Source organism: Pongo pygmaeus, chromosome 12 (genome assembly GCF_028885625.2).
Source record: "Pongo pygmaeus isolate AG05252 chromosome 12, NHGRI_mPonPyg2-v2.0_pri, whole genome shotgun sequence".
Taxonomy (NCBI): domain Eukaryota; kingdom Metazoa; phylum Chordata; class Mammalia; order Primates; family Hominidae; genus Pongo; species Pongo pygmaeus.
In genome coordinates this window covers 69,427,865-69,452,870 of record NC_072385.2, presented here as the reverse complement: position 1 = coordinate 69,452,870, position 25,006 = coordinate 69,427,865, and the positions used below count along the sequence as shown (strand labels likewise).

General features: G+C 38.4%; 1 protein-coding gene across 2 annotated transcripts in view; it reads right to left on the bottom strand.

Annotated features, from left to right (window-relative positions):
- PELI1 (pellino E3 ubiquitin protein ligase 1) overlaps nucleotides 1–11,240 on the bottom strand; it is a 59,974-nt gene extending 48,734 nt beyond the window's left edge. Inside the window, exon 1 of one of the 2 annotated variants that reach the window (XM_054474989.2) lies at nucleotides 10,876–11,240. The gene's annotated coding sequence lies outside the window, so the exon portion shown is untranslated. Of the gene's footprint in view, nucleotides 1–10,113; nucleotides 10,322–10,875 lie in introns of those variants that run through there. The other variant, XM_054474988.2, reaches the window with a different exon arrangement.
- Between the last annotated feature and the right edge of the window lie 13,766 nt (nucleotides 11,241–25,006).

Below are 25,006 nucleotides of genomic sequence, written 5' to 3'. Positions count from 1 at the left end.
TCACTAAACGAAACATAAACATGCTATCCCTGACTACAGAGAATTCTTAAGCTCATACAGTAAGTTTCAACCCTGAGCACTCAATGTGAAGAGACAGTATAGATAGAAGAGAGAGACTTTCTATAGGCAAATTATTTAAAGTCATGGAATCCTGGAGCTGGAAGACACCCGATATAGCTGAGATAACAAAGAGATTTCATCAGAATGGCAAATATATATATAGTTTCTGACAGTGCTGTATAAAAAAGTTACCTGAAGCTGGTTTGGGATACAGATACCGATACAGATACAGCTACTAGCTGTATCTGCCATGGGTTGGTTCCAAAGACGGTGTGAGTGCTGGAGTTACTGACCTTGTAAAGATAAGGAAACTCAAGCTCAAAGAGGTTAAATGAAATATTTAAGGTCACATATTGAGAAGATAAACCAGAACTCCAGGTCCCCTAACTTCTGATATAGTGGTTTTTATCCTGTATCATATTGCCTCTCCTCTCTATTTGTTCAATAAAAAATATAAAATCCTTTTCATGTAATAGATAATAAAAACCAAACTAATTAGAAATTAACTGGGAATAAACACCTCAGATGGTTTTATGGGCATTATAGGATTTATAATCCTATAATAAGGACATACATGGAATTACGTTAAAAGATTTAAAATGAAGCCCACAACCTATAGATTGTATCATTGTGATCAATGAATGATCTCTGACTCAGACTGCTTTCTGACATTCTCACTTCATGTAGAGTTTTTCCATATGACAATTCTTCTTTAGAGTTTATCCATGATGACTCAGGGTACCTAGATGGTATGAAGGAGCCTTCAATTTAAGGAGTAGGAGGAAAATGAGGGGGCCTACTGAATCATTAGCAGCCTACTCAGTTCTGAAACTCAGCAAATCCTTTTGGAAGCCATTTTAAAGTCAGCTTTAGGAGACAAATTCTGGCTAAAGCCTTAAAAGACTGGTCCTTAAGAGCTGAATTATATGCAACTAAATCAACATGTTATTTCTAAAAGAGACACAACCAAAAGGCTTTAGCAAAATCTGATCTTCTTTTTGTGGAATAAATGTCAGTGATGAATTTTTAAAAATGTCTGCTCTCAATGAAGTTACAGATCTGCTCAATGTTCAACAGTTTAAGAGCCCCTCCTCAAAATTCATCCTAGTTCCTTTGGGGAACAGACAGGGCTAGTTCAGAAACTGAATCATCCTATTTTAAATGAAAATAACGGTAAAGCAGTAAGTATATCTAAAAAGCTTTTTGATACATAAGGTATGTCTATAGGACCGGTTTCTAATTAGAAGCAGCTGCTACTTTAAAAAGATACGTATTTAACACATTTTCTCATGAATGATAAACTTAATTAGTTTTGTAATTTGGATGTTTTGATCCTTTGATGGTAAATTTAAAGAAAGACAGTGAGAACAATTCAAAGAAAAATCCATCATGTTAACTGTAGTCTAAATGAAAGCCAATCAGCTTTTAGTGATTCCAGTACATGCAGTTCATTAAATCTGAAATAAACCCAGAGGAACATGAAGTACTACGGATAGTATCTGCCAAGAACCAGGAATTCAACATTAAGGTTTTGAAGAACCAACAAAGCTCTTTCAATTGTTTTCACTTATTGTTAAAAAATAAAATTAAACTGTGCCTTCTAAAGATTAAGCCAAATGATATGTTGAGCACTACAATGAGTTACTAGAAAAATATCAGGGCCAGTCACTTCATAATTCATTCTTGTGGAAGGAAGAAGTTATAACCTTCTCTACCACATTACTTATCTTTTTATCTTTTCCTCTTGACTGTCAAAGAGATGCTCAACAGAAGTACAGTTTTCCCCTAAGGTCATATATGGTTAGTATTACAGTAATGATGCGGTTCCCAATTGTTTGACATTTTTAGAAAAGACAACAAACATCAAGAGCAGAAAATAGTTTTTGAAATTCCAATAGGCTGTTAATTTTACTATCAAACTTTGCTAGTTTAGGTATGTAGGTTCTGGATGGATGCAGGATTAACTCAATGAGTTTGAGTTTAAACTCAAACTGTTTCCTACTGTTTCCTACATTATTGAGCTAAAAAAGTATTGCATCCTACAGGTCACGTAGTTATCTCTTAGTGTCTGATGAGAGATCTCCACCAAGGCACACACCAGAAATAGGCAAGGAAAGTTTAAAAAGATTTGAGTATGGCACAAATAGGAAAAGTACTGTACTTGCCATCCACAGGTTACTACTTTATAAGCTTAATTCATTCCAAGTCTACTTTATAAGTATAAAAATGGCAGACAAACATAGAACACGCTGTTGAAGAGCAATAGGCATGACTAAAGCTAGCAAAGGATGATAAAGAGAGCTATTGGCAGACTAACAAATAGATGAAAGTGAGACAGGCAGGAAATTACAAGTATCTTGCAATGCACAAGCTAAGAAGAATAACCTTGAACCTGTTACTGTAAAAATCTACAAAGCTTAATAGATTGAATTTTCAAATAATCTCTCAATTATTGTTACTCATTATTATTTCCAAAATTAAGTGTAGATTTTACCATGGTCATAAGGTTTAAGTCAACATGAAATGTAAGATGGCCTTTTGCAAAGCAACAACTTCTCTTCAAATGAAAGTTGTATTATTACTTCTATTCTCTATTTAATTTACACATCTGAGCCTTAGCTCATTAGGTCATAGACACTTAAGCACATCCAAGTTAAGAGAATTACCCACACTCATATTTACTATTTTGTGAGATTCAATTTTTTCCTTTCCTTCCCTCTCTTACTGCCTTCCCTCTCTTTCTCTTCTGTCAGAAGTTACTCATTTATTCCACAAAAATGGAAATGAAAAACAGATTCATGATCCTACCAGTAAATCAACAGCCTGAATGAAAGCTATTTCTAAAATAAGTCACACTTCAGTATGGTCATCATCATAGAAGTTCAAAGATCTTTATGAAAAACCACTGCCACTTTTTTTTTTTAGATGAATCAAAGGTTTTAAAAGACTTTCAGAGTTAATGGAAAGCCCAGGAATTAAATATGGGCTCAGTTGTTCCATGTTAACAAACTAGTGTTTAAAATACGTTAAACAATCTAGTCCAGCAGCTCAGTCCTGATAGTATGTGCAGTATATGGTAAGAGTCTGGCTATCTATCTATACATACACATGCATACATACATCTACACACACTAAAGGGACAAAAACTCTGAGTGAATTAAAGAACTAGATTCCTAACAATTCACTGAAAAATGTTTAAAATAGGAAGCTTTGTTAAAGTATTCCTTACACAGTTATATACTTATATTCTTAGTAGTCACTATGTAATTAACTACGTAATAAAAGTTCGTAAGTTCTACTTCATGGCATTACATTTTCAATATGATTGGTTAAAAACACAAATGAGGCTGGGCGCGGCAGCTCACGCCTGTAATTCCAGCACTCTGGAAGGCTGAGGCGGTAGATCACGAGGTCAGGAGATCAAGCCCATCCTGGCCAACATGGTGAAACCCCATCTCCACTAAAATACAAACATTTAGCCGGGCGTATTGGTGCGTGCCTATAATCCCAGCTACTTGGGAGGCTGAGGCAGGGGAATCACTTGAACTCAGGAGGTGGAGGTTGCAGTGAGCCGAGATTGCGCCATTGCACTCCAGCCTGGTGACAGCGCAAGGCTCTGTCTCAAAAACAAAACAAAACAAATGAAAACGTTGTGCTCCCCCACCATTGGACATAAATAACAAGAGAAAGAATGGCTTTCTTTACTCAATATTATCAGGAGAGTAAAAATCATTGAAATGTTTAGTTTCTCAGGTTGGAAAAACTGTACCTCTAAAGAATGAACTAGTATAGTAATTGTTCAAAATTAGTAATCCTATATGTATATTGTCCTGAGAGTCGATTTTTACAATCCATATTTATTGAGGTTTTTGGGGGCATTTAAACATTTAGATGAGATCCAATTTTTTCTATGCCTTTATTAATAAAGATTAAAAACAGTTCTTCATGGTAAATCAGAAATGTTCTCAAAACAACTACTAATCTGAGAAATGAAGCATGAATATAAGAATACTTAAGAGCCAGATTCATCTCTTAACACTAACATGTGTTAGTCTTTTAGTTCCCCAAGTGTATGCCATAGCAACAAGAGTTAAACAATTTCACTGCGTTTTAAATACCATCCCTTTAGTCTTGAATGCAGAATATAAATGAAATTTACCTGGAATGACTGTTTTGAATACTTAGTATTAAGAATTGTATATGATCTTGTATGTGTGTGTGTGTGTGTGTGCACGCATTTTGTGAGACCTTAAAATATCCAAATTAGTATGGTGCCTTCCATACTAGTCACTCTCAGAGGTTATATACCCTTATTCCAAATGATGCTACAATTATCCACAACACTATTAAATTCCTTTTTAGTCTATGGGTGGATCTGACTTTTACAAACAATAACTGCCTTCTCAGACTGGATCTGATTTTTAGAAATAGCCTCAAGTTACTTCCCATTTTCTTTCTGTCAAGATCCTCTGTGAGTCATATCTGATAAATAACGTGAAATATCACGTGGCCACTCATCCCATTTTTCCTTAAAAACAAGGAGCAAATAGAAAGTAATGAGCTATTTTCACGTGTGACTCTTAAACTGGCTTAGACGACAAAAAAAATTTTTTTTTCTAAAAATAGAGTAATGCTAGTATTGTTAAGTGTATAGCTTCCACGGTGACTACTCTAAAGTATAAGACTTATTTTAGATAAGTGTAAAAAATATTTTTCCTTTAAAGATGGATAACCAGCCCTACACAATTTAGTCTTCTCTAACCTTCCTTTCCCATGCTGATGCTGATTTTATGTACCCATGCTCACCCTGATCTAGTTACGTCAGTTTTTTTGTTTGTTTGTTTGTTTGTTTTTAAGACAGGATCTGGTTATGTCGCTCAGACTGGTCTGGAACTCCTGGGCTCAAGTGATCCTCCCACCTCAGCTTCTTGAGTAGCTGGCACTACAGGTGCAAGCCACTATGCCTGGCTCACACCCTTGTCTTCTTGTAGTTTCTTGCAGTTGTAGGCACGTTCCCATCTCAGGGCCACTGCGCTTACTATTCCCTCTGTGTATAATGTCTTGCTCCAAGGAGACCTGCAAGGCTTGCTGTGCTACCTCCTTCAGGTCATTACTCACTTTCTCAACTATTTATCATCTTCTCAATGAAGTCTTTTCTCACTACCCTTTAAAACTGCATCTTGGCCAGGTGCGGTGGCTCCCACCTGTAATCCCAGCACTTTGGAAGGCCAAGGTAGGTGATCACCTGAGGTCAGAAGCTTCAGACTAGTCTGGCCAACATGGTGAAACCCTGTCTCTACTAAAAATACAAAACTCTACTGGGCGTGGTGGCGTGTGCCTGTAATCCCAGCTACTCAGGAGGCTGAAGTAGGAGAACCACTTGAACCCAGGAAGCGGAGTTTGCAGTGAGCTGAGATCGCCCCACTGCACTCCAGCCTGGGTGACGAGAGCAGAACTCCATCTCAAAAATAAAAAACAAGAAACAAAAAGCAAAAAACTGCATCCTCCTCCCAACCTCATACACATATCCCATTTATTCTCCCTTCCCCTTCCCTGCTTTATTTTCCTGTTTGTGTGTAAAACTGTTTATTAGGGGAAATTTCAAACATACACAAAAATAAAGAGGAAGTAAGAAACCTCATGTATCCACATAGCATCTACCTTCAACAATTTTCAATATATGGCCAAACTTGTTTCATCTAATGTTCCTCTCCCTTTCAATATTTTGAAGTTAAAAACCCACACATCACATTTTAAGTTGTAAACACTTTATTATACATCTCTAAAAGAACACTTAAAAAGTACATTCTCACACCTGAAAAAATGGACAAATCCTTTTCATTAAATATCCAGAGTCTAAATTTCCCCAATTTTGAATAAATGTCTTTTTACAGTTAGTTTGCTCAAAGCAGGATATAACTAAGGTTCATACATTGCATTTGGTGGATAAGCCTCTTAAGTCTCTTCTAATCTTATAGTTCTCCCTCCCTATTTCTTGCTATTAATTTTTTGAATAAATCAGGTCATTTTTCTTTTATTTATTTTTTAATTTTTATTGTTTTGAGGCAGGGTCTCGCTCTGTTGCCCAGGCTGGAGTGCAGTGGTGCAATCATGGTTCACTGCAGCCTCAATCTCCCAGGCTTAAGTGATCTTCCCACCTCAGCTTCCCGAGTAGTTGGGACCGTGTCCAGTTAATTTTTTAAAAAACTTCTTTGTAGAAACAAGGTCTCACCACGTTGCCCAGGCTGGTCTTGAACTCCTGGACAAGAGGGATCTTCCCACCTCAGCCTCTCAAAGTGCTAGGATTACAGGTGTGAGCAACTGCGCCCAGCCATTTTTCTTAAAACGCAATGTATTTTATTTATTTTATGGTTTGTGTCTTATTATTAGAATGTAAACACCATGAACGCAGAGATTTTAGTCTGTGAGGTATCAGCATCTAGACCTGTGACATGTAAACGGCACCAATAAATATTGAATGTATTTGGCATCCATGCCAAAAGTCCACCGCTCACCAACAGCAGAAATTGCTAATCATAGTACTCTTTCCTGCTAAGTTTGAACAAGGACTCCCAATTTTCTAAACACAGCACTCTAGGCAGCCACCACTAAACAATCAGATTTGGTACCCCAAATGAAATTTATTTGCTGTCCCTGCTTTAGCCCCCTTCAAAAGTGTACTATCCCTAAAACAGATTTCATTGCACCTTGTATGTTGAAATTTTAGCATGATAAATTACTGACTCTGTTTCTTGTCAACTACATTTAAACATTTCTTAGCTTATTTTAGACAGCTTAGGGGAAAAAGAAAACTGTAGCCAAAAAAATAATAGAAAAAGAAACTGCAGAAGATGGTGGGAAACCAGGGGTATTACATATTTTTAGAATTAGCAACATCCCAAGAGGTTCATTATAAAATAAAAATTAGCAACAAATTTTCTGAAAAGGAAGTAAATTACATGTGTGTTGAATTAATTTTTTTAAAAACTACATGAAGATTAACTGGAGGATGAAGACAGATGTCAGGATTTTCCCATTTATAGGCATCAGCAACACATTCTATTTTTCTGCAACTGGTATTTTGAGGTGTAAAGGTATTACAGGGGCGATACAAGAGTACTATGTAGAACCCCATTTCTCTGAAGTGGAGTTTATGTGGCAAAAAGAATCTAAAACATCTGGTACAACATTCTGAAAAATTGTCAATTCTTCTTAAGAGTCATTTACAATTCATTTCTGTTAAACTACCAGATGAAGCTCTCTTTCTCTAGGCTTATTTCTGAAGGTAGCTAAGCTAATTGAAAGACTCCAATCAGATGTTTGTTTTGATTACTTTTTTCTATCAAAAAAGAAAAAAATTAGAAATTCCCTGACATCCATTCAAGAAACACCGTGCTTTCTCTTTATTACCTGTAAATTCATTAAACAACAAAAAGTATTTAGGACCTACTAAACATAATATGTTAGGCAGTTATTTTCAGCCTTTGAAGGAAAAATAGAAGTGATCTACTCAAGACAACATGCAAAAAAAAAAAAAAAAAAAAAAAAAAGCTAGTGGCAGAACTTGAAATCATATCCAGATCTTTCAATGACCAATAATTCTTGTCTTGAGGTTCCCACACATTAGTCTAGGGAAATATTCTATGGCACAGGTCACACTTAAAATAAGAAAATATAATAAGCACTTCCCCTCCCCCACTACCACAAGTGTAAAAAAATCTCCAAGAACCCAAATCCCTTGAAAGAATGACTTCTATTTACTTTGCCCGTGTAATATATTCAGAGGGAATCTGGAAAAGATGGCTAGAAATCTATAAACAGAAAGCGCTAAGTGGAATTCACTGTTTATAGACTTCAACTAGAATTTTGTCCCTTATATATAAATGCTGCCAGGAATCTTTATATTGTATTATTTAAAAACATCTTCATCAGGTTTTCTTCACTTTGTTGATTTTCTTCCTTTTTTGACTGGCTTTTAAATCTGCTTTACTGTCCTCAAAGACATAAATGTAACTTTTGGAATAACATGTTTTTTTTTTTTTCCCCCCAAAGGAGCTCCTAAAGCCACCTCAGTGCCATCATATATTAGTCATTACAAAATTTTAATATTTACAGTTAAATATATCTGTATAATAAAATAATCCAAAAAGCCTTTCTAACCTAATAAATACTAGGATAGGTCTACATTGATGTATTATGGTAAAATGTGTATGTATATATTAGTTTTCAATTCTAAGTCTTTGGCTTAAAATCTTTATCAGCTATAGAAGCTTCTGCCTAAAAACATTAGTTGTCCACGAAGCATAATGACTATCTACAGTCCTTACCACCTGACCTACTAGAAAACCATAATAAATCATATTCTGAAATGATAGAACTCTTAAAATACAAAAGTGACATTCTGACAACCCAGAAGAGGCTGAAGTTAAATCAAATGGAAACATCCTTTGGCTTCCCCTTTGAAACTTGCCTCAGTGGGATTTGGCAGTACTAGACTAACTTCCTACCCCGTACTTTTCAGTCATTTCCTTTAAGGGGTCTCAAAGAAATTATGAAACCTGCAAAGCCAGACTTTGCCAGTGAACACTAACTTCTGCCTGCGGATTCCAGTGACTGAGCCAAGACAGTGTTAGTAGCTTCCTTAAAGTACAAATGTCCCTGGTAAATCTGGCTTGAAAATACCACAGAAAAAGTTCAACATAACCAACTATAAGAACATTTAAATGCCAATCTTAAGGAAAGGATGGATTCCCTCCCCCTACAAATTCCACTGAGGCAAATTTTCAGCTTACTTTTTAGAAGTAAATAAATACTACTACTATTACATTACAGCACTTCTACCATGCTAATAAAAAGCTAGGTGATAGTTTCCTCTTTAAAACCTGTACATGCACTACATGAGACACTATAACCACTTCACTACATCCAACTTTCCATACATATAACTGTTCTACTTTCCAATTATTTATTTTAAACTCAAGATTTCTTTTAACATACTATAGAAAGGGAACAGGTTAGAAGGCTTTGGGAAAAAAAAAGAAAATAACGAACATCTCACTTTCATTTTCTGATGCAACCACCAAAATCTAAAATGTAAGGACAACTATACAATACAAAATTATATTTAAGAGAATTTAGAGTAAGTGAAACTATTCACTATTACTACAGTTCTGATTATTATTTACCTGAGGAAAGAGCTAGTAGAAGTGATGCTTGATTTAAATTTTTGGTACTTTCCAGTTTGGTACCGAAGAAATAAAAACCCACAAAATAAATAAGGTCCTCAGAGTTAAAGATTTTTCTCCAGAAGAGGTTGTTGGTATAAATAAAAAAAATAAGGAATTCATATGCTGTATTTGTACAATGAGAACAATGTTTTGAGACATGTAAATCTTATCACTCAGAAAATATTTTGTTGGCTATAAAGAAAACGCATCGTAAACTGAAACAGAACTGAATAAAGTGAACCTTTACCACAATTAAAATATTTTAAATTCACCCTATTATGCAAACTGAATAATAAATTCATTTATCCTTAAGTGTAAGAGTAATACATATTCAACACAGTAAAGGACAATGCCATTTCTGAAACAAAAGATCATGTGCAATGAAAACAAAGTAACATTTTGCAGAGTAAGAAAAAGTAAAGAGCCTGTGAACCGAAACAGATGACCTTTTCTTATATACAAAGCTTCAGTTTTTAGCACAACCAGCACCTTATGAATAAAGTTCTCAATAGTATTTGTTGATATACTGTTTGATGACTAAACGACAGAAATATTGTTGGTGCTGTTAAAACCAAGGCACATTTCCTTCTGTGTAGTGATTAAAATCTGTTAAATGTATATTTTTTTAAAAACCTCTGCCCTCTGTCCCATTCTTGCTCTCTTGCCTCTAACAGACCTGCATGTACAAAAATAAAAGTAGATGGTGACGTGAGTTTATGATTTACATTAATTTCCCTACTCGGGGCATTTTTCACTAAGTCTTTAGAGGTTTTAAGATTCAAACACTATGTAAGAAGAATTATGGTTTGAACTGCGTAACAATTACCTAGACATCTTTTGGACTTCAGTTAACCTGTAAGTAAAATGAGCATCTTTAACTTTTCCACGGGGCTTTGGAGAACGGGTTCTTCCTCATAAACGCTTTCACATCCTCAGACACCAGGCGCAGTAGAAGATCAAGCGTATCCATCAATTAGAGAGCTTTTCACGACCTCAGTTTACCCACTTAGGGAAACGGGCGTATTAACTTGTTTCCTAGGGGACCCGGGGGTGAAATTAATTAGCGTGTTTAAAATGCTCTGAGATCCAAAGATGAAAGGAAATGTGAAAGACGCGCAGAGATGATGACAACAATCATAACAATAAAAAGAATGACTAACTTGAAGTCTGCGTTATGTAAGGGAGGAAAAGAAGTTATTAGATCCGCACAAACAAAAGGGAAACCCACAGCCCCTTTTGTTTCTCCCATTTCCCTCTTCTCCCCGCCACCCGCAGAGCTACCCTCTCGCAGCCGCAGCGCGCGGCCACCAGGCGCGGGACTCGGAGTTGGCCGCCGCGCGCCCCGCTCCCGGGCAGAGGGGGAGGCCGCGTAGGGCCGGTTCCTGACAAAGGCGCTTCCTCCAGCCAGGGCGCGGGATGGAGGCGCCGCAAACTCCGCTCCCCGCCGCCGCGGGGGCGCGGGGGAGCGCAGGCGGGCGGGGAAGAGCCGGCTGGCTGGCCGCCGGGGAAGCAGCCGAGGAAGTTGCGCGCCCGCCCTCCCCGCGCCCCTCGGCGGCCCCGCCGCCATCCATCCCGCGGCCACACTTACCGGACAATTGCTGGTGGCCGGGATCCCAGAGCGGCTCCAGAGACCCGAGGCGAGAGGGTGAAGTGTTGTGCGCGGGGAGCGCGAGCAGACAGCCCGCCGTTCCGCCGCTGCCCTCCGCGCCAGCCAGCCGAGCCCAGCGAGGGGAAGTTGACCACGGAGCCGAGCGCTGAGGAGCCGCGGACGCAGGGAGAGGCGTTGGGGCTGCTTTGTGGTGCGCTCCCGGAGGGCTGGGGACCAATTCGACCGCACCGCGGGGCTGGCGTTCCTGCTGCTGCTGCCGCTGCTGCTGCTGGAAGCGGCGGCGGCGCCCCCCGACGGTCCCTCCGCCTCACACCGCCTCTGGGTCACTGACACACACTCGCAGGGAGGGGAGGGGTCTAGCCGGAGGGCGGGGCCTGAGGGAGGGGGACGGGGCAGGGCCACAGCGGAAGGCGGTGTCGCCGCGCCGAGAAGGCTCTTGGGAATTGTAGTTCTCCGGTTGAAGAAAAAAGGGATGCATTGTTGTCCAGCACCCGACCAGGCTCGCTCTGCACTGAGCATGCTCGAGGGCGAGGTTTGGGCCGCCCCCTCCCACCGTTACCATGGTCACCGACACACTTAGCGAACGTGTGTAGTGCTGCTGTCGGCTGAACAAGGGCGGTCTTGTATTATGGTGTTGTTGGGGATCCAGCCCTTAGACGGTCATTCCTACTTTTCTCCACCCCGAACTCCTAGCCTCACCAGTCATAAGTACCCAGTGAGGTCTGACTTTCTCTCCATATTTCAGTCTTCCCTGCTGGGTAATTTATCTTCCACAAACCCTAAATCACAAATACCTCTGTCCCTCACTTCCCTCAATTGAATCCTCTCTGTCTAAATTCAATTTTCTTTACCTAAGACTTGTCGAAATGTAGTTGTTTCCAGTAATTGAACAATTAGGTTATAAAACTTAGGAATATCACCACTATCAAAATCCCGTAATTAATTACTTTGCTCAGTTAGTCACATCTAACTTTAAGATTAGCAAAGGCAAAGTACAGGATTAAGACCCCTATATTTTACTTGATTACTATAAAAGAATCCGGGTTCGTTCATTTTAAGGCCTACAATTTTTAAGACATACAAATTTCGTAAAGTATACGTTCAAAAGACAAGTTGAAAATTGTTTATGTGTATTGGCCAACTTTAGTTTGGTAATAAGAGAAGTCTGAACCAAGGTATGAGTATGTTGTTAGGCTGGTCAGCTAAGTCTACACCCATCTTGGGCACCCAGGTGTGGATAGGTGGTAGGGAGGAGGGTGGAAAAAGGCAGGACACATTACTGGCTCTCCAGAGAGCTAAAGGCAACGCGTCCTGAGCGCTTTTGTTTTCCTTCTCCGCCTACCTAGAACCCCACACCCTGGAAGAAAAAGGTTCATGCTTAGGAATCAGACACACTTCTGGAGCAAGGCTTTCAGAGAGTCTCAAGATCAGAAATCCTTATATCTACAGACTATATAATTATACACTCATTCAAAAAATGCTTGTTGAGTGTCTACTTGTGCTAGGCACTGTTTTGAGCCCCAGAAATAGAGATACAAAAATGTAAAAGAAACATTCTTATTTTCAGAGTGCTTACTATGCAAAGGAGGAGACAGGTAAATAGACTTAATTTGAGAAGTACTACAATAGGAAAATGCACAGCTACCCACAGATGTGGGCAAAATCAGGAAATGCTTCAAAGATCACTTGAGATAACTAGGAATTAGCATGTTTGTGTATTTTGGTAGGGGAGGAGGAAGAGAGAGGTGGGTGAGAGCATTGGGGGTGGTGTTGGGGAGAGCATCAAGTACAAATACCTAGAGATGTGAGACCCAAACGTATTTTGGTTCAGCAAATAGTTGCATTGCTGGCAGTAGAATGGAGTTGGGGGAGTGGCAAGAGGAGACACTGAAAAAGGTAAGGGAGACAGCTTAGGTAATGAAGAATCTTGCACAATATGCTAAGGAACATGGACGTTTTCCTGAAAACAATGGGAAGCCACACAAGGATTGTAAGCAGATGAAATTTTGATAAGATAGGCATTTTAAAAAGATCACTCTATGGAGTGTGGCATGTATGGGACCTGTTACAGTATTACAGGGGAAAAAACCATGAGAGACTGAACTAAGGTAAGGCAGTGGCAGAAGAGAAAACTGAGGGTAATCAGACACTATTCAGGGGATAGAATATAGAATATAGTGACTAATTGCCTAGATTTGGGGGTGAAGGGAAAAGTAAAGTTATGAATTATGATGCTTGTGGTTGAAAGCAGCAGAAAACCCAGCTCTAACTGGTTTAACCAATAAAGGAGATTTATTGAACCATCTAGCTAGAAAGTTCAGGAAAAAGGCAGTCTATAGGGATGACTGATTCAACAAATCAGAGATGTCATTAAAGGCACTTTTTTTCCCTCATTTTAATTGCTTCTTCTTCTTTAGTATTAGCTTTATCGTCAAACGACAGTTGCCAACAACTTGTGTAGCTTTAAGTTTTGCTATTTAGGTCCAAGAAGAAATAAGAAAAAGATTCACTTTTGGAAGCTCTTTTGTAAAGGAAAGAAAACTCCTTTCCCAGAAGCCTCAATGATTTAGTCACATCTCCCTACATAAACCAAAAATGACTGCCAGGAGATGGCACAAGGATAATTATCTTAGGATGAAGACATGCGCGTACACTTAGAGCCATAGAAGTCAGCTTCTACCAAAGCTGTGACGAGGAGGTGCAAATATCCCAGTGAAAATTGAGCTGATTACTCAGAAAAAGAAGCATGGAGTCTGAGAAGTGGACCACAGTGTCTACTGCAAGGAAGAAGCCAACGATGGATCCCAGATTTTTGGATTGTGTGCTTATGAGCTAGTAATCAGTTATGTACATGACACTTGTGCCCTGGAGACAGATTTGGGCAGCAGAAGATATAACTGGAATATACCATCATATAAATGGCTGTTGAAATTATGGCCATGGATAAGATCACTCATGGAGAGTATGCACAGCAGAAAAAGAGGAGTCAATAATAGCACCTTAGAGAACATCAGCACTTAAGGTGCAGGCAGGAAGATTGTGAAAATGCCTGGGAAGTAGCAAGAGAACTAGGACATACAAAGAAGCAGGAAAGTAATCTACAACCAGGAAGAGAGTCAGTCAACATAAAGCCACAAATGACAGAGATGATAGAATTAGCAGTCAACAATGTTGAAACAATTATGATAAGTATGCTCAGTATGCTGAAAGAGAGAAATCAAAGATATAAAAAATGGAATTTCTAGAAATTAAAATGACAATTTCTGAAATAATTTCACTGGACGGGATTAACACTCAGAGGCAGATTAGGCACAGAGCAAATTAGACACTCAGAAGAAAAGATTAGTGTACTTGAAGACATAGCAGTAGAAGCTAGCCAAAAGAAAGCACACAAAGAAAAAAACGAAAAAATACCCCCCAAAACAGAGTCTCAGTGATCTATGGGATAATACCAAGTGCTCTAATATTTGTGTAATTGGAGTTCCAGATGAGAGATGGGTCAGAGGGGTGACAGAAAAATTATTTGAAGTAATATAGCTGAAAATATTTTCACGTTTGATGAAAATTATAAACCCACAGATTCAAGAAGCTCAATGACCCCTAAGCAGAGTAAACACACACTCCCAAAAGCCACTGCAAAATACATCACTATTAAATTGTTGAAAACCAATAATAAGAAAATATTAAAAGCAGCCAGAGGAAAAAGGCAAATTACGTATAGAGGAATAAACACAAAATATCAGTAGACCTTTTTTTTTTTTTTTTTTGAGATGGAGTCTTGCTTCGTCGCCCACGCTGGAGTGCAGTGGTGCCATCTCAGCTCACTGCAAGCTCCGCCTCCTGGGTTCACGCCATTCTTCTGCCTCAGCCTCCAGAGCAGCTGGGACTACAGGCGTCCGCCACCATGCCTGGCTAATTTTTTGTATTTTTAGTAGAGACGGGGTTTCATCGTGTTAGCCAGGATGGTCTCGATATCCTGACCTCGTGATCCGCCCACCTCGGCCTCCCAAAGTGCTAGGTTACGGACATGAGCCACCACGCCCGGCCAAATATCAGTAGACTTCTAATCAGAAACTGTGCAAGTCAGAAGACCATGAAAAGGCATTTCCAAAGTGCTGAAAAAAAAACCTGCCTGGCATGCTGGCTCACACCTATAATCCTAGAACTCTGGGAGGCCAAGGCGGGTGAATCCCTTGAGCTCAGGAGTTTGAGACCAGCCTGGCCAACATGGCAAAACCCTGTCTCTACAAAAAAATACAAAAATTAGCTGGGCGTGGTGGCATACGCCAGTAGTCCCAGCTACTCCGGAGGGTGAAGTGGGAGGATCGCTTGAGCCCAGAAGGTCGAGGCTACAGTGAGCTGTGAACGCGCCATTGCACTCCAGCCTAGGTGACAGAGCGAGACCTTGTCTCAAAACAAACAAACAAACAAAACACCCTGACACATAGAATCCTATAGTTAGAGAAAATAATCTTTCAAAAATGAAGTTTAAGACAACAAAAGCTGTGAGGATGTCACCAGCAGAACTGCACCGCAAGAAATGCTAAAGCAACTTCTTGGAAACTTGGATTTATGTTAAAGAATGAAGAGTGCCAGAAATGATAAATATATGAGTAATTATAAAAAACTTCTCCCCCTGACTTAAAGTTTTTTTAAAAAAGATAACTGACTTTAAAATAAAAATGACAAGACTGTATTATCAGGTTCATAATTAAAGATTTCTGTCAGCATTTATATATAAGGGACAAAATTCTAGCTGAAGTCTTCAAACATGTAAAGTTTGATAACAATAGCTCAAAGGATGGAAGGAAGAAGTGGAATTATATAGAAAGGTCTTATATTACACACGAAGTATTATACTATTATTTGAAGGTAAATTGTGATGAGTTAAAAATGCATAAGCTAAACCTTAGAGCAGTCGTCAAAATGAAAAAAACAGATATGGCTAAGAAGTCAATAGTGGAGATAAAATGAAATCTTAAAAATAAAAAGCTTGAATGGAGAAGCAGAAATATGGAAGAAATCTATGTCCCTAATGACTGTGGAGCTGACATACCAGCTCTGGACTCTACCTCCTGACTTCTTTTAAGTGAGAAACTAACTTGTTTTGTTTTTATTTTTAAAAATCTTTTATATTAGAAAAATAGAGACAGAGTCTTGCTATATTGCCCAGGCTGGTCTTGAACTCCTGGGCCCAAGCAATCCTCCCTACTCAGCCTCCCAAAGTGCTGGGATTACAGGTGTGAGCCACCATACCCAGCCAAGAAACAAACTTCTATGTTGTATAAAGACATTGCTGTTTTGCACTGTGTTACGTGTAGCTGAACCTAATCAGACTCACAAGCCTATAGAAGTTTCATGAAATAGAGTATATTTCTCAGAATCAGGTAGATCCACGTGTTGCCAGCATTTCAACATAGTTCTGAGGTTACTATATTTGTCACTAAAATTCCAGGGATACAGCATCTTTCGTGTGGGCATCATTTACTATTAGTTTAATTAGTTTTTCTTGAAGGAGAAAATACATGTAAAGTGCTTAGCCCAGCCTTGGAATGCAGCAAATGCTCAGTCAATATGTAGTACTTTGAAACCAAACCACAATAATAAGGTAGGTGGCCCACAGGTTAGACATATGTTTGGGTTTGTTCTCCAAAGTCAGGTGTAGAAAATCATGGTGACATTCACTTATATATCAAAATCTGTAGATTCCTTTGTGAAATTGTGACTTTACCTCCACCATACAGTTCTGTACAGTTCTTCAGAATCTACAGTCCTTTGAATTCAGGACAGTTCAGTCGTGGAAAATGAGTGCACCTCCAATTACCACATGCTCAGTCTACATATCTAGTTAAATACCTACATTTCTTTCACCAGAGGGGCTATCCTTTTGTTGCTTATCTGCAGTTTCCAATTTGGTATATTCAGCCATCTAGTCATTTCAGTAAGAAAGTGAATCCTGGGGAACTAAAATTTTTTGGATCTCTTAAATTCTAAAAGGTTTTTGATCTGTGGATGTTGCTCAGTAAACTTCAAGTTTCCTGTACAATCTGACTATATCAAAATCAACTAAAACTGTGTTTCTACTCTTTCCTCAAACAAACATGAAAACAGTGTTTGGGATAAGAACATAAGGAAAAATCACAATATTGATGTCATTTCTAAAACAACATGAAATAAATATAATTTGCTAGTAAATGAGGAAGAGGAAATTAGATACACATCTTTTCTTATAACTTGAAGAAACTGCTGCAAACTTATTTTTCTCCTTTCACTGCAAATATTTCATCCACTTCAAATGAATATATCTTCCCATGTTTAGTCCAAATTTTTCATAGTTTATACTGACCCTAGACTGCCTATTGGACTCTTACTGACATTCTTGGGATTTGAGAGTGATAAAGTTGTGTGTGTGTGTGTGCATGTGTGTATGTGTTTAATATTCAGATTTTAAGTAGGTTATGTCTCAGAATTCTTACCTCCAATATTTCTCCCAAAAATAAAATTATTCTCTCCTAATGTCCTCAAAGTCTCCAAATAGCTCATAGTCAACATAGAACATGTTCCTATTTTAAACCTGTGAATGGCACATAATTTGAAGGCCTGGGCTTTCACTCAAAAGATTTGTAGGCCCCAAATGCTGGCTCTGACATTTTAGATATATTTAGAAAATGTCAAAGACAAGCCAGTTAAAATTTCAATGTTTTAAAGGAGTCTGCTTGTACACCAAAGAATGCAGCCTATAAATTCTCAGTATTAGTGCAGTCAACATACACACAAGCAGTTATTTTGGAATTTTAAATAATACTGTGAATTGAGAGAAGTGGAAAACCCATGAAGAGACCATTTAGATTGTGTTTTCATCCCTAAAATAGATGTATTTGCTGATAGACTAATTACTTAAATTTTTGTATCTCAAATTTCATGTATTCTTTCATGGAATACTTACTGAGCACATACTATGGTGCCAGACTATGGATACAAAGATTAATTAGTCTTGGTCCTAAGCTTTTTTTTTAAATTTTTCTCCGGAGATGGAGTCTTGCTCTGTCACCCAGGCTGGAGTGCAGTGGCACGATCTCACTCACTTCAACCTCCGCCTCCCGGGTTCAAGCAATTCTCCTGCCTCAGTCTCCGGAGTGGCTGGAATTACAGGTGCCCACCACCGCGCCCAGCTAATTTTTGTATTTTTAGTAGAGATGGGGTTTCACCATGTTAGCCAGTCTGGTCTCGAACTCCTGACCTCGTGATCTGCCCGCCTCAGCCTCCCAAAGTGCTGGGATTACAGGCGTGAGCCACTGCGCCCAGCTGGTCCTAAGCTTTTTAATGTTTAGGAAAGGGGAAATGCAGAGAAGGGAATAATCAATTTTACATGAGAATAAAGTCAGAAAAACATTTCAAAGAGGAGGTGGCAATTGAGCTGAATCCTAAAAAATGAGTAGGTGCTCACAAGCTGAACAAAGACATTTCAGCAGAGCCTGTGATGTTAAAAAAGACATGGGAAGAGTGAAGTAACAGCCCGTTTAAAGAACTACAAGCAGTTCAGTATGGCCAGATCATAGGGTGTGACATGGGCCAGGTCAGGAAGTTTCTGAGACCAGATCATAGAAGTCGTATATGCCATGTCATGACAAAGAGTTTGGCAATGAGAAACTGTTGAAAGATTTTCAGCAGAGGAGTGCTATAAAATCATACTAGTATTTGACAGAGTGACTAGCTAAGAGAATATGCAGTAATGCAGGTGAGAGATGATGGACAAACCAAGTAAGTGAGGGGAATCAAAAGAAGGGGGCAGATACCAGTGATGTTTCAAGAGATAAAATGAATAGGGCTTAATATGCTGATTGGATGTAAGAGGTGAAGGAAAGAGAAAGGAAGGATCATTTGGAGGTTTCTGGTCATGTAGCTGGGCATTATATATTATAGTTATTCATTAGTATAGAGGAAAAGCAACTTTTTATTGCTTTTTGCAGTCAATGCTTATTTATATTCATGTGTTTACAGTCTTACCAACATTTTATTTTCTGTTGGTTTCATTTTAGTAAGTATGCAGTGTCTCATTGTAGTTTTATGTATTTATTTATTTTTTGGAAACAGGGTCCTGCTCTGTGCGCGGGCTGGAGTGAAGTGGCCTCCCAAGCTCAAGCAATCCTCTCACTTCAGCCTCCTGAGTAGCTGGGACCACAGGCTTGTGCTACTATATACAGATAAGATTTTTTGATTTTTTGTAGAGACAGAGTCTCTCTATGTTGCCCAGCCTGGTCTCAAACTCCTGGGCTCAACTGATCCTTGCACCTCGGCATGAGCCACTGTGCGCATCCCCAACACTGTAGTTTTAATTTACATTTCCTTGATTGTGCGTGCAACTGAGTAACTTTTTATAAGAATGTTGGCCATTTGGAAATCCTGTCTTCAAAGAGGCTGTTTAATTTTGCCCATTTAAAAATTATATAGTCTTTCTTTTTTTTCTTATTGATTTACAGGTGTTCTTTATATATTCTAGTTACCAGTCATTCATCAAATATGTATCTGTGTATGCGTGTGTATATATATATATATGTATATGTAATATTTTCTCCTACCTGGACTAGCTTTTATCTAAGTTTCTCAACTTGGGATTCTCTTACCATAAAGGCAATGGAAATTTAGACCCTACACTTACCAGCTATGCAACTTTGGGTTTAGATTTCTCCCAGGAGAATACTTTATCTCTCTCTAGAGCTCAGGGCAGACAACAAACTGCTTGGTACTTGTCCAGTGTGACAGACTAAACTTTTCTGGCTCCTTTTCGCTGACCGTGTAGCTTTTATAGGACTTTATGTCCTGGAATTAGCAGAAATCCCAGTTGTAGCCCCTGCACTGCAGATGCAAGAGCACATGTCTTGTCCCTATGTGGGCATTAAAACCCTGGCTACCAGCTGCCAGGGCATATATTCAGGCTTCTGGCTTTGAGTCTCTCCCTACCCCCTACTCTACCATCCCCAGCTTTTTTTTTTTTTTCTGATAACAGGAATTTTTCTTTCTCTCAAGCTCAGTTATGTATTTCATTGTTGTTTTAGTGGTTATATTTACCCAGCGTTTCTACATATTCGTATCAGAAAAGGTGGCTTCCATTAGCTCAGTCTGCCATGATGTAGGAACCTATTTTCCATTCATTTTTGAAAATTATTTCAGACACTTTGCCATAACTACCTACATTACTCTTTTTCTAAAAGTATTTCAGGGATACTTGTAAGAACACATCTGACTTTCTAAAAGGCTACTTTATTCGTGTTTAAGTAGAAAAGAAACATACTGTTTGTTAGGCATCCCCATCTCCAGATTTGTAACGTAGAAACTCTTATTACATTGTTAGAGAATCCTGGAGATCTGGAACAGGGTTGGGAGAGGGCTTTGGGTAACAACTATATTTAAATTTGGTAAATTAAAAGAATATAAACTCATAAAGCTCAGTTTAATTCTCCCTATTTCGTCCCTCCAGCCGGGTGCCCACATAACCCAATCCTTTCTCGTTAGTTTCCTCTAGTTCTCCAAGTTACTCTAGAAACTAAAGTAGCAAGTTATGCCCTAAACGCCTCAGTTTTTGTTTTAAATCTCTTCGTAGACCTGAGTACAGGAATCCTGGATTTTGCCAATTAAACTTTCCTATTTGAGTTCTGCCTTTTGGAGACTGATTCCTCAGAACTAGCTTTCCCGAATGGTACTGCTTTTAATATTTTTCACATAATCCCCCCAAGCAGTTTCACGCTTTGCCTTAATCATCCTGTGTCTCCTCCTGCTCCTTCAGCCTCCACAGTTACCTCTCAGGGATATTTCTTCACAACTCCACCCCACTGCGTCAACATAAAAAGCACCCAGGCTCCAGCCTCCCGACCTGAGTCACCCCACGCCCCCTTCTAGTGTTACCAGCTCAGGCTCCTGCCCTGCGTCTTGTCTCTTCTCAGATAAAATCAGTATCATGTAGTATTAGCATAAGTGCAGTTCTATCCATTTGGCTAGACTTAGCCAGCCTGGAGTTTTTCAGTTGATGGGAGATTTTTTTTTTTAATGCACAATTTAAAAATCTTTTTGTTATAGAAACTTTCAAAACACACAGAAGGAGAAAGAATAGTCTAATGAACCCCATGTACCCATCATCCAACTTCCATAGTTTCAATTCTTTGTCAATCTTGTTTTATCTTTACCTCCACCACACCCACTGGTTTATTTTGATACAAATCCCAGATGCCCTAAAATTTATTTTGTATATCCATATGTGATTCTAAAAGGGGGGATATCTTTTTTTAAAAGCATAAGCAAAATAACACTATCACACCTAAAAGTAAAAACCCCAAATATTTTCTCAATACTGTCAAATATCCAGTTTTTAAAAATTGACATCCAAATAAAGAATATACATGACATTGGTTGATGTATCTCTTATCTCTCTCTTTTTTAAAAAAACCTTTGCATTATGGAAAGTTTCAAACATATACAAAGCAAACAGAATAATGTATGTACTCTATATCTAGCTTCAACAATGATCAATTGTCTATCACTCTTACATCGTCTATACCTTCACCCACTCCCCAACTCAATTGTTATTTTTAACAGTTTTTTTGAAGTAACGTGTATTAGTTGCACAACTTTGACAAATGGATATACTAATGTAACCCACAATGCTATCATGAACACAGGACATTTTCATCTCTCCAGAAGATTGTCTCGTGTCTCTTACTCTTTCAGAGGCAACCAGTGTTTTGATTCTGTTTAGCCTTAGATTAGTGACTGTTCCACAACTTTATACTCTTTTACATCCAGCTGCTTCTCACTATAATATCTGTGAGATTTATTCATGTTGTTGGATTAGTTTGTTGAGCTTATTTAACACATGTATTTTCTCTATAAGGCACATCGCAGCCTTTTTGTGATTAGGGACCCTAGGCAGCACTTTATCACTATGCTTGAGAGTCATTTTAAACAGTGAAATCACCAAAAAAAACAAAAAACATGGTACTAAATAGACTGCAAAAAAAGATGTTTATTTACAGTATGAGAGCTGAAACAAGTGGGTAGAGAGCACGACCTCATCTGAGAACATATGCATCAGGTGACTCAATTTTTGGCCACTCTGTGAGTGTCCATGAATGACCACAACAGTATTGATTTTGAGGTTATGAATACCTTTTAGCGATCAGGCAAATTCACGAATACTGAATTCATTAATGATGAGTAGCAACTGTACATATGTGTATCAGCATATGTACAGATGGTTCTTGACTTATGATGGCTTAACACATGATTTTTTAACGTTATGGTGGTGTGAAAGCTATACACATTCAGTAGAGACCGTACTTTGAATTTAATATCAACAAGTGTCTCTGCCCCAGTGCCTTCTACCAATGATTCTCCAGCCTCAACAGAAGGTGCTGGAGAGGATGTGGAGAAATAGGAACACTTTTACACTGTTGGTGGGACTGTAAACTAGTTCAACCATTGTGGAAGACAGTGTGGCGATTCCTCAGGGACCTAGAACTAGAAATACCATTTGACCCAGCCATCCCATTACTGGGTATATACCCAAAGGATTATAAATCATGCTGCTAAAAAGACACATGCATACGTATGTTTATTGTGGCACTATTCACAATAGCAAAGACTTGGAACCAATCCAAATGTCCAACAATGATAGACTGGATTAAGAAAATGTGGCACATATACACCATGGAATACTATGCAGCCATAAAAAATGATGAGTTCATGTCCTTTGTAGGGACGTGGATGAAACTGGAAATCATCATTCTCAGTAAACTATCGCAAGGACAAAAAACCAAACACCGCATGTTCTCACTCATAGGTGGGAATTGAACAATGAGAACACATGAACACAGGAAGGGGAACATCACACTCTGGAGACTGTTGTGGGGTGGGGGGAGGGGGGAGGGATAGCATTAGGAGATATACCTAATGCTAAATGACGAGTTAATGAGTGCAGCACACCAGCATGGCACATGTATACATATGTAACTAACCTGCACATTGTGCACATGTACCCTAAAACTTAAAGTATAATAATAATAAAAAAAAGAAGAGAGAGAAATTGATGACCCTGTTGATGTAGCATCCTCATCATCCAGCAATTAATTTTAGTTCAATACTTCAAACATTCTTGAGGCCCAGTGTTCTTTCAGTTATGTGTGTTAATGGTGAGTACTCATACAACCATTCTGTTTTTTACTTTCAGTATAGTATTCAATAAATCACATGAGATAGTCAACACTTTATTACAAAACAGGCTTTGTGTTAGATGATTTTGCCCCACTGTAGGCTAATGTAAGTGTTCCGGGCACAATTAAGGTAGGCTAGGCTAAGCTATAATATTTAGTATGTTAGGTGTATTAAATGCATTTTTGACTTACATTTTCAAATTACAATGGGTTTATCAGAACATAACCCCACTGTAAGTCAAGAAGCATCTGCACATATGTACAGATATGAAACAAGGTTATCATCTATTTCTATTGCCTTGAAATTTGGAAACTAAAAGGAAGAATAAGCTTCCTACCTTCAGTAAACTTGATGGGACTATATTCCAGAAGACTTGGGCTTGATGGGGTATCCTGCCCCAAAATATGTGTGGATGTAAGGGTAACCATAACTCACTGTGAGAGGAGAAAATATAAATAAATTGGGTTTTAGATATGCTAACATTTTTACTAACAAAGATTCCTGCCAAAGTGAGAAAAAAATATATAGAGGTAGGAATGACATGTGTTCTAGAAAGAGAAATGTAAAAGTGTTTAACTAAAAACCTGATTTGAAAAAAAGAGGAGACTGATAGTTGTATACTCAATAAAGATAAAGCATGCAGTTCTAAGGTATTTCAATGAATGGAAAATGAGAGACATGCCTAATGCAGATGTCAGGTGACTGCAAGAATCAGTTTTACCTGGGAGCTGAGAGGTAGAGGTGGGGCACAAACAGAAATGACGTTGCCTCACCAATGAAAGGGAAAATAGTCCTGACCTGGAATTGAAGGTATATGCATGGGAAGGCCTAGTAAGAACAGACTAAGTGATTCCAGAATATGGGTAAAGGAAATTGTCTCAACCTGGTTGTGTACCTTAGAGAACAATTTATTAAGAATTTGAAGAATTAATTTATCAACATCAAATTTGTATTAAAAAAACTAATTATCTGTGATTTACATTTGAAAATAGATTTTATGCCCCCCAAGATCTTTATAAATTGTAATCATATATTTTTGCTCTGTATTTGACTTACTAAGCAAGAGCTGGACTGAAGAACATTATCAGGCATACTACAAGAAATGCATAAGATGAAGATCATATTCTCCAAATATTAGCATCACAATTACCTTTTCCAATCTCTAACCTCTACTACTATTCTCTTTGACGATGACAACAGAAAATAAGTCACCTGACTTTTGTTCCACTCTCACCCTTAAAATTTCCCTCTAGCTCAGATACTCAACCTAAGATACTTCTTGGAGTCAAGTCATAGAGCTATCCTACCACTATCTTGGGATCCTTGACCACAATACTTACATCTCTATGCTGACAGATTCCAGTCTCCTTCCCAACCTCAAACCATAATTCCTATAAAGCTCTCCTACGATCCCCACTCCTAAGATGCTCTTACATTGAGAACCTATAACAGCATGCCGTAAGCCACAGTCTGGGTCTCAATTCTTTGTTTATTGGATATTTTGCTTGCACTCACCAGTTTCTATCTGGATATAAGAACTTCAAAGACTATACGAAGACGGTTTAAAAAGTCCCTTCATATGGAGGGAGAAAAGGTGTTGAAAAGTCCACCAGTATGTATTTTTAAAGAAAGCAACTTGGCTAATCAGATTGTCATCACTATGATATATACCTACATTTTAGTGTCTCACTGACCGGACTTAATATTTAGGAAGTTTGTGAGAAGTAATTTTTTTTCTCTTAGAAGACTAGACATACAAGAAAGCCCCATCATTCAGAAGTAGTTTTACTGATTGATAAGAATAAAACAGAATTCAGTGAAAAACTTGTTTTGTTCATAGAAGTACTAGGATTGATATAAAATAAGAAACTAAGCCCTGTCATAAATTCAGGTTCAGCTTGAAGTT